At 39.2% G+C, this 19141-nt stretch overlaps 1 long non-coding RNA gene across 2 annotated transcripts; it reads left to right on the top strand.

The window, feature by feature from the left end:
• The first annotated feature begins 351 nt into the window (after positions 1 to 351).
• On the top strand, positions 352 to 15262 carry LOC139794238 (uncharacterized). 2 transcript variants are annotated; one of them, XR_011725047.1, is made up of 3 exons: positions 352 to 601; positions 1563 to 1729; positions 1824 to 15262. It is a non-coding gene; the product is annotated as an uncharacterized lncRNA (long non-coding RNA). The 2 variants fall into 2 exon arrangements; XR_011725046.1 differs by having other exon boundaries at positions 352 to 1729.
• Positions 15263 to 19141: the final 3879 nt, after the last annotated feature.

Here is a 19141-nt window from a genome sequence, read left to right as displayed (position 1 = left end):
ATTTCCTCCATGAAAAACCAATTGGCTGTGCACAAAATGAAGTGCTAAACAGGATGTTGAGTTCATCTGGAGAAGTGAGAGCTGTGCAAAGCAGTGGGTGCTGGTGCTCTGGAAGGAGCTGTGCTGAGCGCTCAGTCCCATCCAGCATCGCTGCATTGCCCTGGCCAGGCTGGGGCTCAGGGCTCTTCCAAGGGCTGCCACCCATCTCTGTGACAATTTGGTGAAGGGGTGTCACTGGCCCCCACACTGGGAACAGACTCCAGACAGCCACCTCTAACCTGAGGTGCTGTAGTGGGGACACTCTGAGAGCTTTGGACTTTGCCTGGATCAAAATAAAAATGTGTTCCTCTATTTTTATGTATCATAACTGATCCTATCGTTTTTCCTCTGGTCATTTTTCAAAGCTTGCTCCTGAACTTTAATGCATATTTTTATATGGAAAGCTGAGGTCTCATGTAGTCAGCTCCAGAAACTGGTTGCTAAAACTCAGAAAACATCTAGGAGAAAACTGTGATGAAATCAGTGTCACCACCATGAGCATTCATCAGCCTGAGAGAAAGCCTGAAAACCAGTTGTCCCTGTTGCCAGCTGAGGAGCTTGGGTAAGTTCATATAGAGAGTGAGGGGGGTTGGATAGGCAGTGAGGCACTGGTGAAAAATACCAGAGAGATGTTCTTGCAACAGGAGTTCAGTGTAAGTACAGCTATTCCAGTGCTTTACCTGGCCTCTCCCCACTTTACTTGGGCATTTTGATTTGTACTTCTGGGAGCCATGACCACCAAGTTTCCTGGAAGATTTGTGAGAGGAATGTCAGAGTGCGGTGCAGAGAGGACAACGGCTCTAAGAGAAGGTCTTCCTGCCAGTTGTGTGGTTACCACTGAGGACCACTGCCCATAGTAGGTGCCCAATGAAGACTTTGTCCCTGCCTCTGAAAATTACTTTTATCAACTTGTACCACAATACATATAAGTCAATGTCACCTTGTGTTCATACCAGGTGAGCAGAGGAGCAGGCTTAGTGACTAACCTGTCACTCCTAGGCAAGCATCCTGAAAAACTTGCCTACCCACATGGATTCTCTGCTATGGTTATGGGGAGCAGGGCCCCAGCAGCTCCCCATGGGACTGTCCTGCACAGCTGCTCTCCCACAGCCCACTGGGGACATGCAGGAGTCGTGTGTTGCAAGGAAGGTTGGAGAGGCAAAATAGGTACAGTTATTTCACTTCTACTGGTGCTGCCCCATTTAATGCTTATAAAGCCCTCTGTCTTCCTGTTTAAGAATGAAAAAGATGCTCTTGTTGATAGTAATTTAGATTTTAGGCAAATGATTTAGAGGATTTGTAATTTGAAGCATATGGGAGGTGATAGTGAATATCCAAAGCAGCCTGTCAGGAAGAAATGTATGAACACAGGGATGTTCCAACTTGAGTAGAGAGAGCCTTTTCTTGTATTCCTTAACACTAACTTATTTGAAGACTAACTAAAACCTACTACTGAGGAAAAAAAGAAAAAAAACACACAAGAAAAAATGAAGTGCAAAGACTGTTCACAAGTTCTTTTTCAGGAAAACATATCTCTAACCTTTTCATCTAAATGTGAAACTGTTGAACTGTTGAAAGAAGTCAAACAGATTCAGTTTAGAAAAGACTCAACTGAAGTTTTCATCAATCAACTGCAGAAGGAAGAAAATAAGGCTTAAAGAAGAAGAGGAAGGTTTGTGAAAAGCAGGCAGTATATAAAGACTTTATAATCATACTCAATGTTTTTTTGAGATGTGATCATTCGACTTTTTTTTAAGAAAACTTTTTTTTTTTTCCTCTCTGAGTTTTAAGCAGGAGTGAGACATGTCTGGCTGACTCAGGCTGACTGCCTCTGAGAGCTCCCAGGGCACGCAGTGTTCGTATCCTTCCTTCAACACAGACGTGGACCTTAGCATTTTAACTCTAATGAGTAAGTTGCTTGCGAGTAAGTACAAGTGATTTTTTTTTTCAAGTTGACAGGGATGCATTTTAAAAATGTGAAGGAAATGAAATGTTGTATCCCTTCCCTTTGTAGTTGCCTACAGCCAACAATTGCCCTATGTCTAATAGGTGCCTGACTTCCCCATCCAAACTGAGGGGAAATATAATTCAGTAGGAGCCACCCTTGTTATGAAACTGTCTTTGATGTTGAGCCAGAGGGCAAACAACATATTTATTAGAAATTGTGGCTTGTAAACAAAAAATCCTGGCTAACCACAGTTTTTCAGCAAATGACTGAGGCTCAGAAGGAAGACTAAACTATCTGGTGGCTACTTGAAATTACATATCCAAAATCTGATCTTACTTAGCTTGATTTTACCCGTTTAACTCAGTTAATCCTTGATTTATGTTCACAAAACTCACAATCTAGCTCAGGTTAGTTTTTAAAGTACCTGTGGAGCTTAATAAAACATGCTTTTTGGACCTAAATGTTTCAGCCATGTAAGTTAGGAAAAATACACTGATTTTCTCATAGACATATAAACACACACACACACAGTGTGTGTGTGAGCATGTGGAAACTTTAGCAAGACACAGCAAATTAAGACAAATCATTTAATAAAAACTTTCATGAGAAAGAATATGAGTTCTATGCATTTACACCCACTTTTTAACAGGTATAATGCCATTCTTACTTATCATCCTTTTGTTGACTTCAAGTATGCCCTAAGAACAATTTCCAGTTTTCAATAGTACAGGTACCTGGCATGTATGAAGATAATAGTGCACATTGGTATTCATGAATTGCAGCTTTCTATAAATACACCAGAAGGAATGTTGAGCAGCCAGTCAAAATAGATGACCAGGAGCACAGTGGCACTACCAGAAGTCAGCATACTTAATGTTTTATACAAGACCTTGACTTTTTGTGAGTTCATGACCTATTAAAAACCTTATGTGAGTGGACTCAAGCTGTTGTTCAGTGTGGTCACTACTATTTCTGCATCCTTTACCATCCTGGCCTCTAGTACCAAGAGTGACAAATCTGAAGCCTGTTTGAAGAATGGAAACACTTCACTTAAATGTCATCTTTTCCTCTGTATGTGGCTCTGATTTCTTTTTCATTATATAAATCAGATAAAAGACAGCTCTTAAGGAGAGAAAATACTACAGGGCAAAAAATTATGCCCGCTTTGTAATACAGGCAATGAATTTGCAAACAGGCTCTGCACAGTCTACCTGGAGAATTGAAAAGTTTAGTAACTTAGACTGTGGGTCAAGGTGGCAGATCTGAAAAGATATCCCTACCTTGCTGCTGTATGCTGCAACATACAGTCCATGACTTATAATCATACTGATACACAGTCCTAGAATCTTGTATTTACATGAGAACAAACTCTTTGCTTCTTTTTACTGACTAGTAAAGAATATGAATAAAAGAGAACTTTTTAAGTGTAATAATAATCTTGCAATTCAGAAACCACTGTAGTTGTGGTGCAGCTGATTCTGCACAGCTTCTTTGTAGTAGGAACCAATGGGCAAGAGTAGGTGACTAAAGTCAACAGTAATTCCAAAGCAGATGCTGATGCTAAACAAAACTATCACAGGATGGCATGTGTATCTCATCTTAAAAGTTATAGGAAAGGGACATGAGACCTGTATGGTAAAAAAGGTGCAAGAAAAACAGATACAATTTATATAATAAACACGTACAAATTGGGGAAAACCAAATATGCAATAACAAAAATGCCACCCTAAATCTTAGGAACAGATTAACTCTTACCTCTCTGAAATCACCTCACTGACTTCAGAGTTTCTTTGGTACCCTTTGCAATTTATTTCTGTCCAAATTTCAGTATTCCAATTCTAGGTCAGAGTTGGTGTGACAAGGAAATTGCAGCAATGCAGTGACTGCTCAGCCAGCCTTGGTCCTTGCCCTCCTTGCAGTCCCCTAGCCAAAGTTGCATAGTTGCAAAGTTTGCTTCAGCTTGCTTGGAATAAGTTCCTTAACTACTGGAATTCCTGGTAAAAACTACTGTGGAGTGCTGACAAAATACACCTTTCTCCTGTGATGAGTTAAAGCACCCTCCAATGCCATCTAGTGATGCTGATAGAATCTTTTTCAATCTGGTGTATTCCAAGTAACTTCTGTGCATACTATGATCCTTCTGCTTTCAGAGCAACCCCAGAACAATTTTTATTCAACTGATTTCAGAAGTTTTTTCAAATTTACTCAATTAATTTACTATGCTATTAGTATATCACATTTGTGTTCCTTCTGAATTGTTTGGCAATGTAAGAGGCCTCTGAATTTGCTCCAGCTGTCATTTGGGAAGGAAAGTTATTTGGTGCCACATTCTACCACAGGACTGAGTCAAGCTGGCTGTTCAGTGCCTTCCGAGGAGCATTCAGCTCACCTTAAAGCAGAGCTCCAAATGCAGAAAAATACTAATAATTATAAAAACTGCACATTATTCATTGTAGCAAACCAAATATGAATGGCATCAAATTTCTGTTGCCATGTACTCTTGGAGATGCTGAGACTGATAAGGTTTCATACAGCCACAGAAGATCTGGGGAACGGAACACAGAGGGGATGAAGGAGGGAATGGCAAATTTGCTGTGTTTAATGTATTGGACACCATCTGTATTTTATTCAAATAGGGTTATATATTTTGTGAAAATAAAAACCAGCCTCATGAGTCAGTGTGTGCAAGGCAGTCACTTGAATATCTATAATGGGAAACATGTTTTAGGTTGGAAGTTGCAAAGGGAAATCAAATGTTTGAAGTGTCAAAGTTGGAAAAATATAAAATACGCCTGACACCGTAGCCATTGAAGCCAAAATGAATAAATCATCATCTCAGGAAAGAAAACCCCACCAAGCTCTTGGCTATAACCTTCATTTTCCTACACTCAAATAAAATTACATACAACCTGATAATTTAACCAGACTTGTCAATAAGAACCGATGGCTTCAACAGACACTATCACTTCATGCTTCAGTGTAGACTTCAGAAGCATCCAGTGTATTATCCAAGAAATAAATTTAATGTCAAACTTTTCTCTTTAAGTTGATAGATAGAAGAACCTTATGCAGTGGAGCTGATGTAAAATATGTCCTACTGCAGAACAGGGGAGTAAAATGAAATTAATGCCAGCTTAGTAGTTTATTCCCTATGTACAGCTTTTCCTGAGCAGTTATGGAAGAAGTATTTTAATATCTTTCTAAGTAGGGCAAGCATGACTTCCAAGAAGGAATTCGAGAGAAACTTTGAGGTTACAAGAATAGGAGCCTGAGTTTACACTCCAATTTCTGTTAGAGTCTTGGTATTGAATTTGGTAAAGTATTAAGCCTTTTTCTCTTCATGTCAGGCTCTGTCAGAAATGTGATTTGCAAACATAATAGCACCTATCTGTGCCTATTGGGGGAAAAGTTATTGGGACATAGTATTTTCTGGCTTTGTCTGCATCAAGGTTTTATTCAGAGGAAATGAAGTATCCCAACAGGGAGATGAGAATGCTGCCTTGTTAGATGTGTAATAATTTTGGTAATCTAAGGGCTTTCATTTAGTGCTCAAGATTCATACATCCCTATTTATTTATTTGTCAGAAGGGAATAGTCCTTGGAAACTGCAAATCAGCGTCTCATTTTTTTTTCCTGAAAATAACCTAGCTGGTCTCCTACTTGCTAAAAATAGATCAGTTGGTCAGAAGCCCCTGCTGTGCATAACCTGAGCTGAATGCAGCAGTGAAGAAAAGAGCGATTGGGACTCGATTCTGCATCCTGAATCCCTTTCCCTCTGGCCCTAGGTATGTGTTGCAAATTACTTTCCTTACTTGTTTGGGCTCTGTACAGTTCTTAGAAGACTGCAGCACTCCTGGGGAGTTGCCAGAGCGTTCCACCACCTCCACCCTATCTAATTTCCTTCTCTGTGCCAGCTGTGACCCATAATGAGCAGTGTGGCTTCTCAGCCACGGTTTTATGCTGTCAGACTGCCCCAGTTTCACCATGTGAATTGCTTTTAGAGGTAAGTTGGGCTTCTCCTTAATGGTGCCAGGTGAGCAAACTGGGCAGACAACAGAAACTCCAGTACCTTCCCCCACTAAGCAGCATTTAGCTATCTAAAGGTCATGTTGGTTGTCAAAGGATCATGTGAAGTGAGGTGTCCAAAATGGTGATCACACTGCGAGTCTGTCACCCAGACAACTTTCATCTGCTCCAAAATTACCCTGATGGGTCTGAACAAAAAGTCAGTCTGCCCAGCTATGATGTGTGACAGTGGTCAGCAGCTGACCCCAAGAGAAGGAACAAGTACAGACCTGACACTTCTGACACGCTTCTCTGTCAAGGAGCAGTTCAGGATTTCCACAAGGTTAAATTATTAATCCAAGTCCAGTCATTATCTACAAGAGGGTTGTTTCACTTGTCTTGGCAGCTGTGGCAGGACCAATCTCTCCTACTTTGGAAATAAACTCAACTTTGGCTTGGTGCATATACAGCAGCAGGAAATTGTTATTCTGTAAGTGAGTGCTTTTCTATTGCCATGATATCTTAATTAAATCTACAAATGGAACACGTCTTTGGTATTTTCAGTAATTTTTTTTCCTCTGTGAATTACTTTCAATATTTGTTTGTTCATCAGCCAGGAATGTGGTCCAAGGGAAGCTGGAAACAATGCTCAAGTTAGAATCTTAATATTAGCACATGCAGTCCACATAAGGCCATTAAAAATATGTATTTAGTGAAACCTCATCCTCCATAAAGAAGGTAGAGCTTTTCATCATCCTTGAAGAGTAATGCAAACCTCTAGCAATTGGCAATATTGCTACATATAGATTGGAATTTTTTATTATTCACCTCTTGAACAGTTTTCTGAATCAGTTTCTGATTTTTCTGGGCATAGTTTGGAAAAACAACAGAAGGAAATTCAGTGCTATCTAATCCTGTAGTGTGGGATCTCTAATATCAGTTGCTGAGTTCTGGTTCACAATTACCATGTTGAATGAATGGATTATAGGCAGAACTAATTCAGAAATTATGGTTGGGTAACTGAACACTGAATTTGGGCTATTTACTTCGAATGACTGTGGGTATGAAATATATGTCTATTTTTTTTACAACGTTGCTGTTAATTTCACTATTGGAATTCAAGTCTTAAATCATGTCCAAACTATCTCTTTCGAGGTCACCTGTTAATCAAATGTACTTACTAGAAGACATTTATATGCATGAAATTGTTTTCCAATTTCCAATTGCGCTTAATACGATAAACCTGAAAAGCCCAGTGATCAAAGGTATTAACTATTCTGTTTCTGAATGCCCTTGCTGTAAATGAACGTAAGGGATCTGATCCTCTTTTCAATCTGCACAAAGATTTTGCAAATGATTCTTTATCTCCAGATGTCTAAATTTCAAAGAAACAGTTATCCAGCTTTCTGGTAACTGTAGAAGAACAAAATACAGATGGCTAAGGCATTGGACAAGCTGGTTCCCTTACTCTTTAGAACAACTTATGTCCTATCTCCAAAACAGAAGAAAAACTGCAAGAGTGCAAAACAGAGAGGAAAAAGAGAAGCCAGCCTATTTTCCTTAAACTATTCAGCTGACTCATGAAAATCAATTCAAAAAGCTTACTGCTGTCACGGGAGATGCTTGAGAGGCAAAGGAGGCTTAGAACATTTACATTATAGCCATTTTAACTCGTCTTTCTTATTCTTTTTCATTTCTTGCTCTCTCTAATGTTACACTACCATTCATATTATAGCAGTTATATGTAAACTGATGGCTGTTTTTTCATGAAAAAGCCAGATTTCCACTGCCAACCCATCCTTTCTGAACTGGGCTGCAGAATGAAGGCTTCTCATAGAGCCTTTACTCTCTGGCTAGGCCTAGTCCAATAGAAACAAAGCCATTGACTCCAGCATGCTGCTTGTGTGAATAAGGCCTGTAAGATACAGCCTGTACATTCCAAACTGCCTCTTTTTTGTGCTATTCACACCAGGGATTAATATCTGTGGGATGCTTTTGTGAAGCCTTCACCCTTCTGCCCTTCTACAGTCTAGCAGTAGTTGTAGCTTCAAGGATGCAGCTATATTTTTTTTATCCATTCTGTCCCTCTGTAGAGCAGCACTTCAGTTTAGCATGCAGAAACTGATTTTTTTCTTCCACTCTGCAATTTAAAGTCCCCAATTGCCTTTCTTGGAATACTGTTGGAAGGGCTGAAAGCCAGTGCTTTTCAGTTCCTGAAAACTGGTTCCTGCTGCCAGTTGGTATGTTCCTACTCTCTGTCAAAGCTTCAGAGTTAGAGAATGGCAGTGCCTGTGGAATACAAGCTGTACATTAGCTCACCTAAGAAGTGATGCATTGAATATTCATTGTTCCCTATTGCAAAATGTCATTTTTCCATTCAAACTGCTTGAAGCAGTACAAAGAATACATTTGCATAAACCATTTGTCAGAAACAGAAGACTCTTTGTGAAGAACTATTAAGAAACCACATAATCTACTTTTCTGTTCTTATGCAAGTTCCAGGGAGAACACAGAGGCCCTTTGTAAACAGAATCTAAATACAAGTGCGGGGTATGTTTTTTCTGCAATCAAGATTCCATAAATAATAAAATTGGAGTTCAAAACCAGAAGTACCTGAAATTGTTAAATGCAATGTTAATGATTTCCTGGCAGTATTTGAGATTCAGAAAGTTTAACACTATTAATACCCATACTATTTTTACCGTGCTGAACTCCCCATCCCTGGTTCTGCTAAAAAAAACCCCTGCAATTAATGTGCAGTACAAATTTTGGTATCTCCAGTTCCTGGGGAAAAGCATATTTATAATACATCAGGGGAAGTTGATCCTGCAAATTGAGTTGTGGGTTTTAATAGCCTTCATAATTCATTGCTGTCTCAATGATTTTCTGCTTTTATTGCCGGTCTGAGCCCTTTTGTCTAGATAGGTGGCCTTGAAGGTTGCTTTTTTTTTTATTATACCACCTTTCCTCCTTAATGTTTCATTGCCCTTCTGCAGTAACTGATCTTGTGCACACTTAAAGAGGCCCTCCACCACCTCCGTGATCACACAGTTTGGAATAAGTAAGCCAGATAAGTCAAGGCAAACAAAGCCCAAGTGTGGCACACTGAGCAGCCAAAGAGATTACTGCTCATGCGATTAACATCTTTTCATGCCCCTTCTTCCACCGCAAGATGGTCTTGTTTCCTTTTCACTGGACAACACAGTTCAAGTATTTACTTGTTGCATTTCCCCCCAGTGAATTACTGGGGCGTTTCGGCCGTTCCCTGGAAGCCCTCCTGTGCCTGGCTCTGCTGCAGGGGGAGGCTCGGGAGCAGTCACTGCTCAGTAGGGAAGCTCTGGCAAAAAGCTCTGCATGTGTTACGCTAGGCAGTCTTGGCAGAGAGCATGTGAATGTAATTGCTTTTTGTTTTATTAATGGATAACTCCTTGTTGGAAATGAAATATGAAACCTTTGCAGATAACGCACACCCTTAGCACACTGTGGCCGTCATTTGGGTTAGCAGAAATGCAGCCAGTTACCTGCAATTATTATCAACCAAAGTCATATGGACTAATTATATATCACCTTTAATCCCAGTGTATCAGTCTCCTGCCAGCATTTATTTACATTGGCCAGTCACACGAGGTGCTGAGTGCCTCCTGATACCAGGCAAAGTCAAGGTGCCCCCATGTTTCCTGGGGCAGCGCTGGGCCTGGCTGGAAGCCCCACAGCGCTGTTTTCCGTGAGCATGTTTTTCCAGCAGATTACATTCCAGAATTCAAATAGAAAATAAATGGATTGATAAAGTTAAAAAAAGAAAAGGAAAAGGGTAGGAACCACCAAACTCAGGAGGCCTAGTTTGAATTACCCACATTTAAATGATTCTATAGTGATGTTTTGTAATTGCACAGTTCTAGATTCAAAACAGGTCCTACACACAAAATACCTCAGAGATTCCAGTTGCACTGAAGGCTAAGCCCAGGCTTAAGCAGACAAAAATATTCTTCAGTACTCACCTTTATAGTTAATTACATCAAATAGCACACATTCAGCAAGAGGAACTGAGATCTCTTTTCTCAGAAGCTATCGATAGTGCTAATGATTCAATTCTGCAAATGTCTTCCCCTGACTGAAAATTCATTTTCTAGGCTCACAGATGGTTGGTGTTTGCTTTCCACAATGTTTGTGTGATCAGACTGTACTGGCTCAAATATTTGCAGAAAGTGGATTACTGGAAAACACAAGGAAACACATTTCAGCATAAACATTAAATGATTCCTTCCGGATGTATTCGTTCACACATTCTGTGCAGAAAGAGACAAATTGATCCGAGGTCTTTTGGCCAATCTCCTTACAAGCAGCACAACCAAAACACATCTTATCAGTGACTCCAGCCAAAATTTAAAAGTGTATCTGGTTAAATGGTCTGAGTTGTGACTGACTTGCATGTATTGAGAAAAGAGGCAAATTTCATCAAAGAAACACTTATGGGCTTGCTGCTGCCCTGACTGAGGCTGAAGGTGATTCTTCATCAGGGGTTTCTCACTCCAGGATAAAGGATGAACCCCACACCTGCCTCCATCTCTGTTCCCTGCCCTCTGTGCTCCCTGGCCCTGCTCCTTCCACTGGTGGGGTGTGCCAGCTGAGAAGAGATTTAAAATGATCCACCAGCCTCCTTTACCAAAGAAACCAGGTAACAAAACAAAACAAATCAGAGTAGTATTCGGTGGGAAAAGGAAGTATTTAACTTTAGATGAAGTTCAGTCAGACTCAAGACTCTATCCATGCTGAAAATAACAAGTTTTAAAATATTCACAATACACTGATGGCAATACCAATTATTTTTTGTGATAACGTGTTGATTATTAATTTCTTTATTTATCTCATATATTGTTTTTAAGACATAAAAAAGAGGTATTTACCTTATGCTCTTTAGTTTTTTAACAGCAGATGAGTTTTAGGCACTCATATTTTCTTATCATCATACCCCTGTTTTGAACTCTGATACATAGCAGCTCATTCAGTTCCAGTCAACAAAGTTGGTTTGATAACTGACGGTGCAGGCAGAGAACTGAACAATTAAGTCTGAGGTAAAAGTATATTCCATGTACCTGTTCTGCTTATCCATTGATCCTAGAGCTTGAAAACAGCTCTGCACTGTAGGCAAATTATTTACTTTTGGTACGTAGCAACATCTATCTTACCATCCAGGGATGCAATAATTAGCACCCTTGCTGGAATGCAGAAGGGTACCAGGTAATAATGGTTTAATACTGTTAATCTATAAGGCTGGGATGGAATGGGTGCCTTCAAACAGGGGGCTGTCCTGTGGTGGTGTGCAAGCTTTATATTGGAAAAGGACATGTGGCTCAAAGGTCTCTTCTTTATTCAGTGTTCATGAAATACACTGACTGGGTGTCAGAGCACTCGCTTTCCAATAGAGTAGAATTTTGTTCCATTTTTAAATTGTTTCCTAACTGCTGTTTTCTGACTGCCTCTGGGAAGTCCTGGCAAGAATACAATTTTTCTGCTAGATCCCTAAACTGATAGCTCTCACATGGGCTTCTGGGCTGAGATTTTTGAAGTGATTGTTGCAGCCGGATAATAACTGTCACCTGTATTCAGCAGGAGTCCATCCCTAAGCTCTTCCAAAAATCTCAGCCTTTCCACTGAAGTAAAAATTTGGGGTTCTGAATAGCCTAGAGGAAATTACTCTACTAACTGTGCATAACAATGGGTAAAGGGCAAGCTTATGCACACTGTGTGCACAGTTGCTCTTCTGATTGCAGAAACATGGCATTGGTAGAAAGAATTTGGGCATTCAGCTGGAAAACTTGATCCTCAATATTTTACTAAAAATAAATGATTGGTCTTTAAAGACAAAGAAGAAAACAGTATGAAAGTAATTCTCACATCTAAAGCATGTCCCTATATGTCCCTTTTCAGGGATTTTCTTCTGATCTTTACATGCCCCATATTTATATTGATTTAAAACTGTACCTGCATATTACTCCTTCCATAAATTGGACATATATTTGTACTGAGAAAATTAATTGCTAGAAAGCAAACATTCCAAATGTATGATATATTTTGTGGCATGCTTCAGAGGGGTGATTAATGTGTTCCCCAAATGCAAGACATTCTGGCAACTAGAACAGCAATCTTTGCCATTCAGAACGCCTTGTGGGTGCACAAAGTTTTTTGCAGAATGGAGGCCTGCTCAGAGCCATGAGTTGTAGTGAGCTCTCTCATCTGTTCTCTCTTTCTAGTCTGACTTATGTCCAAAATAAGGTGCTGGCAGTCAGCAAGTTGCAGTGTCTCTTGCAGAAGCACTAACTTGTTAGCTGAGTGATGACTCCAGACTCAGCATTCCCTCAGCTCTCACTTGTGACAGTGATTGCCAAAGCCAGTGCTGAACCAGATAAGGTGGGAGGAACAAGCACAAAGTACTCCTTTGGATTCCTTTTGAATTTTTTAACGCTGACACATCATATGGCCTTATGTTTGTTAGATAGCCCAAGGCCATGTGTTTGCTAAGAAAGAATGCAGAGTCATTATTTCTCACCCTCTATTCGCAGGCATGAAATTAAAATTTCATCTGCTGTGCCAGAATTTAAGTTTATTAATTTGGTAGCAATCAGGATTACTAAAATGGCCTTTTATCAGGCTAGTGGAAGGTAAGTTCAGCAGAGCTGCTATAATTTCCAGGAGAGACTGGGCATCTCCCAAGCTTAAAAAGGAGGATGAAGGATGAGAAGAGGAGGCAGCAGTTGTCACCATGCTTTGGCACAAAGGGAGGGAGCGTGATCTGCTGGAGACACCTCTGTTCAGGGGAGGAATTTCTTAGGTGTTTCTTGAGGAGCTGCGGGGGGACCCAAACCAGCCTGTTCAGCTGGTGTTGCAGATGAAGGCTTGGGAAAAAACAACCCACCCTGAATGAAATCTAAGGCAGTTAGAAGCATCACAGAAAAGTGGTAGATATGTTTATTTGGCAAGAGTTCATTTTAACAGTCCCAAGACACACATGATATTTAGTATCTAAAGAAAAGAGTTACTGCCAGATGTAACAGCATCACCTTGATTGTAGGGCATCCTTTCTACTGGCAAAATTTACTACTTTTCCAGTCACTGATCTGGGAATCCTTTTCAAATTCATGTGAGTTTTATTAAACGTTGGGTAATATGTGACCCCATCAAGTGAATGCAGAGTCCACTTGGGAGACTTTTGTTCTATTCAAACCTTTGTTGACAATTCAGTGAGCTGTGCTATGGGCTGCTGGGGGGTGGGCAGCCCGGGCTGAGCAGAGCTTTGATTGATTTGCTCAATAGGAACGAAAATATTCCTGAAACTCTTGAGATCACTCAACTCTTCCTGCCAGACTTCCATGAAATATAACATGCAATCAATTTAGCTTACAGCCAAATTCTCCCCTTTCAGCCCCCTCTTTCCTTTGGTGTGTCAGCAAAGATAAATGAAAGAAGCAATAAGGAGTACAAACAGCAGTAGCAACGAAAGCAGCAATTGCTTGTGCAGGGGGGGACTAGTGGTGCCAGGCCAGAGCAGAACCCACAACAACTTGACCAAACACAGGAATGAATGAAAGGTCCTTTTGAAAGGGCAAAAGAAAGACCGCGTTGACCTCTCAGCAGAAAGAGGAAACTTCAAAGGGTTTACAACAGTTAAAAGACCTACTTGCACACAGCAAAAAGTACTTGTGTTGGATGCTAACACGGTGAAACTAAACAACCTCACAGTAAGAGATACAGCAGAAAGTAGAGTAGGGGTAGCATATTTTCCACTAGTGACTGGGAAAGTGTCAAAAAAGGCTAATTCTGTCAGTTTGGTGTTAGGCATAGGGTTCTTTTTAAAGATTTAGATGTGAGGAAAACTGAAATTTAGACAAAACTAACAGGCTTTGGAAAAGACAGGCATATGTTTGCTTTTCATTTTTCTCACCAAGAAATGTTCTCATCACATGCTTCTTTTAGAAACATTTGGCAGTTCCTTCAGTGTGACAGAAACTATGTTTGAGGAAGTCAAAACTAATGAAGTGGGGTATTTAAATAGAAAGCTTCTGAATGACCCGAGTGTTGCGTATGATTTACGAAGACTGTATTGAAAAGGGGAAAGAAGTGCAAATTGCCTGAGATAGTTTCTTTCTGCTGTTTTTCATCATCTGAAGTTAATTCTTTTTTTTTTTTTTTTTTCTTTCTTGATACAGCTTGGAAGGTATTTGATCACACAGATAATTTTGAACAAGAGAGAGGGTCTCTGGCTTCAGTGAGACGGTTTGTGTCTGGGGTTAAGCGAGTACATAAAACCTTTTGCTAGACAGTGGCCTTGCAGGGCTCTGTCTCTGAATTCCAAGGATTTGAGAGCAAGTAACTCAGAGCACTTCAATGAACAAAGACTTTCCTCTCTAATCTATCCTAGTTGGGATAGATAAGACCTCAAATGGAATCTACTGCAAGACTAGATTACACATTAAGATAAGCATAATATGATAAGGACCAACTGACACAGCTTCTGTAAGGGCAAATCACGCTGCTCTATCTTTGAAGAATTCCTTAATTCCTTGAAAAAGCGCATAAGGTAAGAGAAGAAATTTATCTTCTGAACATAATTTACATGGAATTTCAAAAGGCTTGAGACAAGGCCCTGTGTGAGAGGCTTTGAAAGAAAATAAATAGCAAGTCATGTTGCCAACCTACAAGATGCTTGGAATTCATAGCATTTAACGTTCAATGTTATATTAAGAGAGCAATGAGAAAATGTGCTGGGCTTCTCTTTATTATTTGAATTCTTTTGGGAAATAAATTGAATGTAATCAGTGACAAAATATTTTGGATTGGAAACAACTAAGGAGGACCATTAGACACTCCTAGAAATACTTGTATTCATCCAAATCATTCATTCTTCCATCCGTCTATCAGCATCCTGGCAGCTCTAATGAAAAGTACTGTGTTAGAAAATATAATAATAAACTTCTCATTACTGTTATGGAATTTGATCTAATATATACTCCCTAAGGAAACAGATATGATTCATTATGAGTATTATAACTTAATGAATATGCCTTTCCAAAATAAACTAACAGAGAAGCATTAGAGAAATACTTTACAGAAGTAATATCTCACTGTAATAATGATTTAATAGAACACTATGAATGGTACATTTGCAGTTGCATCACAGTTTAGTTTTGGATGCCTCACCAGAAATTGACATGCTATGCATAGAAAGCATTTAGAGAAGAAGAACAAAACCAATAAAAGTTATGTGGAGATTTACATGAATTACTATTTTGACTATGGGCATTTGACATCCAAAAAACAAGGTTAACAAAATGTCAAGCAAAATACACTTTTATAATTTAACATTTTGAGTGCCTTCACTGAAATCTGTGGGTTTCTTATGCACTTAAAACAAGCGTATGCTTACCAGATGCAGGGTCTGTCCTTCCAAGCATGAAAGATGGGAACCCATTTTCATGAGAGCCATTGACTCCAATTTATTTTTTTTCAGTTTCCTTCTGTAAACTTTTTTAAAAATAGTCCATGAATCCCCTTATCCACAGCCCATGAGCTGAAAATGACTGGCTTCAGTGAGACTGAAATGTGATTTCAAACACAAAGTAATGAATGGGAATGAGAATGGTACCCACCTATTTCTCCTTTGACTCACCATTTAAACATAACAAGGCATCTGATTAAACTCAGGTGAGATGCATTCAGGACATTTAAACTAAAGGAAATGCTACTTGCCAAATCTGCAGAGGAACTTCTAAGTTTTAGGACAATTCCTTATTTTTCCCCAACAAAATTCAAAATTATATAGCCTTCTGATTAGTAAGGATTCTACCTTTTTTTTTTTCCTTTTTTTTTCTTTTTTCTTTTTTTTTTTTTTTTCCCATCAAATGCAGAAAGGTATCTTCTCTAAATCTACATACATGGAAAAATCCCATCCTTAAATATGTTACCAATGATGTCAATTCCATAATATCATTTAGAAGAACTTTGTCCTATAGTCAGTAATATAAATGCTCAGGGGAATTCATATTCTGATCTTTACTCATAAATGAGGTTATATGTTTGGAACCAAATATCAGTTTGCAAAACACCATTTTTCCCAAGTGCATAGGTATCAAAATTCAGGATAACTAAGACATTAATACAATAATTATTTATTTTATCTATTTATTGGGTTTGTCTCTAAATATATCAAACCAACAAAGTGAGATTAATGTGTAAGGTAAGACTTTTTAAGTGCCTTGTTTTTAACTACTGTATCCGTATTAGATAGGATCTGAAAACAAGTAGCTGTTACCTTCTTTTCTGCCTTGATGAGCTGTTGTTTTGATGCTTTTAAGTGGACAGGAATACATGGTACATGCTTCAGCCTGTTGACTCCCAGTCACTGATTATTCTTACGTGGATAGCTGCAGTAGCATGAAGATTGATTGCAGTGGCTCATAGGCAGCAGCTGCCATTTACAAACACCAGCCAGTGCTTCTCATGGGGATTTGTGATACAACACAGAAATAAGCCAGAGAATTACTTCTATTAACTGAATACTTGCCTTTCTGTTCTTATTTTGCACTCACACTCTGTGCCCCCACAATAATATTTTTTACAGTGCTAGCCAATTTCAAGTGAATTTGATGGGGGCAGCTGAAATTTAAAAGGCAATGAAGTTCTTAAAAAAAGGTTCTGAAATGTGGCATCAAAATAAGTGATTAAGTAGGAGAGAGAGAAACAGGTTTTTGAAGTGTTCTGTCTAACAGAGAGGATGACACATCTACTTATTATCTATCAAGGAAACTATACAACCGAGAAATCTAAATACTCCAAAAAAAGGAATCTATACAACGAAGATATTTTATTTCAAACAGGACACATTTCTGCCAGCTTTACTCTCAGTGAATACTATCTACTGCTGACTTACTCCATTGGTTTATATCAGATTACTCATGGAGTAAAGAGCTAATCAGCAGGACAAAGAAATGCTGCCAAGTTTTTGAATTTTATCACAAAGTCTTGTGATATTTGCTTTTCTCTGTGCCCCAGCTTCTGGAAAAAGGGAAGTTCATGAGAATCTAAGCTTCCATTAGACAGAGCGACTTCTTAGCCTTTTAGGATGTGGATGGAAGTTGAAAATATGAAGCAAATTACCTCAGGGTGTCAAGAAATGAGAAGTCAAATATAAATATTTTTCTTTCTTGAGACATTTTCATAATGTCTCATAATTTTCCAGTGTCAATGATGAATAGAAGTGTCAGAATTTCTTCCTCGACTTTAAAATGCTACAAGGTGACTTCAGCAAAGATGAAATATAGACTTTTAGTTTTCTGCTTGAAGAGATGTATCAGCATAAACAATAGGTAGGGCTGAAAGAGCAGCAAAAAGTCCTATTACGGATTGAGCAGAAATATGGCCCTTCATCTATAACAATTGTCAGAACTATTAATCTCCTTTTTGGGATCAGATTGCTTAAACTACAGCAGTTTCCTTAGCAAGTACATGTGTCTCTCCACTCATTCAAGTGAAGTGTTATATGGGTTTCCTGAGGATAGTTTTATAAAACTTTGTGTTTCAGTGAGAGATGGACAAGAAGACCGAGAAGCTACAAGGAGTTAAAACCAAGGGCATATCTTATATATATGGCTGGAGAATAATAAAACGGCAAAGCAATTATGGGAGAAGGGATCCAGAGCCTTTTCAGCTCTTTGGTTTTTGGGAATATGTATTCAAATTGTATAACAAGTAGGACTGCATCAGACAAAATTTACCCACCAAGTGGGGTGGAAACTGATAAAAACAAACCATGTCACCCTGAATTTGGCTGTTTAAATGGATAACGTAGCCTTCTAATCCTGTGCAAACTGGTTCTGACTTGCTGAACAATTCACTATTTTTTTGTTATAGTCTTCTTTTTGTGGACTCCAGCTTCTCATGAAGTTAAGAGGATCCACTAAATTTTAAGAAACAATGTAATGAATTGCAGCAGTCTAAGGAACTTCAGACCAAGCCATCAGGAGTAATGGCCCAACAGAAAAAACACGTATTTTAAGAAACACTATTAATCAAAGTCACAAGCAGAAACTCAAGTTTAATGTACTACTCAGCTTTAACTTCCCAGAAGTAAGTTTTCCTCTGCTGTGAAGGGTATTCTGGATCAAGCCACCTGAAAAGAAATTAGACCCAAACCTTTAAAAAGAAGGTAATCAGCCAGCAAAAAAATTCCCCAGAACCTCTCCATCATTTCCCTCTCACTTGTTATTTTGTCCTTGGCTCATCCCCAAAATAAGCCACGTTTCCTGAGATATAGCTCTCCATGGCTCCTGTTGTTCTCTCTCTCTCCCACATGGATACTCTCCCCAGTGAGAGTATCACATGGATATCCTCTGTTGCATTTTTTATAGCTTTCTCATCTCTAGCTGTAAAAGAGTAAATTAAAAGATGATTTGACCTGCCTTTCTTGGTCAGTGCCACTCTAGTAAGCAATACATCACTGGAGAAATGTCAGCTTCATGACCCATTACTCAAATGAGGCGCCAACTAGGAAGAGAGAGATGAGAGATCCAGGAGTTTTAAATTTATTGTCATGATACATCTAAAAATAAAATGGACTCTTACAGTGCTGGGAGTGGGAGGCAGAGGAAAGAAAGTTTGGAAAGTCTCTCAGGTCAATCAAAAGCTTTAAATAATGTAACTACAGCACATAGGATTTCTTTTCACGTGAGACGGCTAATTTTGTTAAATTAATTTTCATCCTGGAAAAGGCAAAATCTTTTTTTTTTTTTTTTTATCCCTCAGTGCAGCTGGAGACTATATTTTGGGCAGACGTACAACATCAGATTGAATTTGAATAGATGAAAATATGCCAATCACTCTACCTTTGTGTCAGGAGTTGTAATCCTGAAGCAAGAAAGACCAGTTTATGGCTCAGCTGCTGACCTGATGCAGTTTTTCAGGCCAGATTGTTTTCAGGCTGGCTTTCATTTCAAGAGAAACAGTTGGGGCAGTAATAACTCTAGAAGACTGTCCTGTGCCTACTACAATGTGGCCATTCTTTCTGCTTCCATCCTCTTTCCAACTTGGGTTTTCCTCATGTCTTTCCAACAGCCTCACTCTCCCTGCTCTGTGGTCTTCCTCTGTTTGTCTTTCCTT

The sequence above is a fragment of the Heliangelus exortis genome, chromosome 3 (assembly GCF_036169615.1).
Source record: "Heliangelus exortis chromosome 3, bHelExo1.hap1, whole genome shotgun sequence".
NCBI classification, from domain to species: Eukaryota; Metazoa; Chordata; class Aves; order Apodiformes; family Trochilidae; genus Heliangelus; species Heliangelus exortis.
This window is presented reverse-complemented; position numbering and strand designations above follow the sequence as displayed.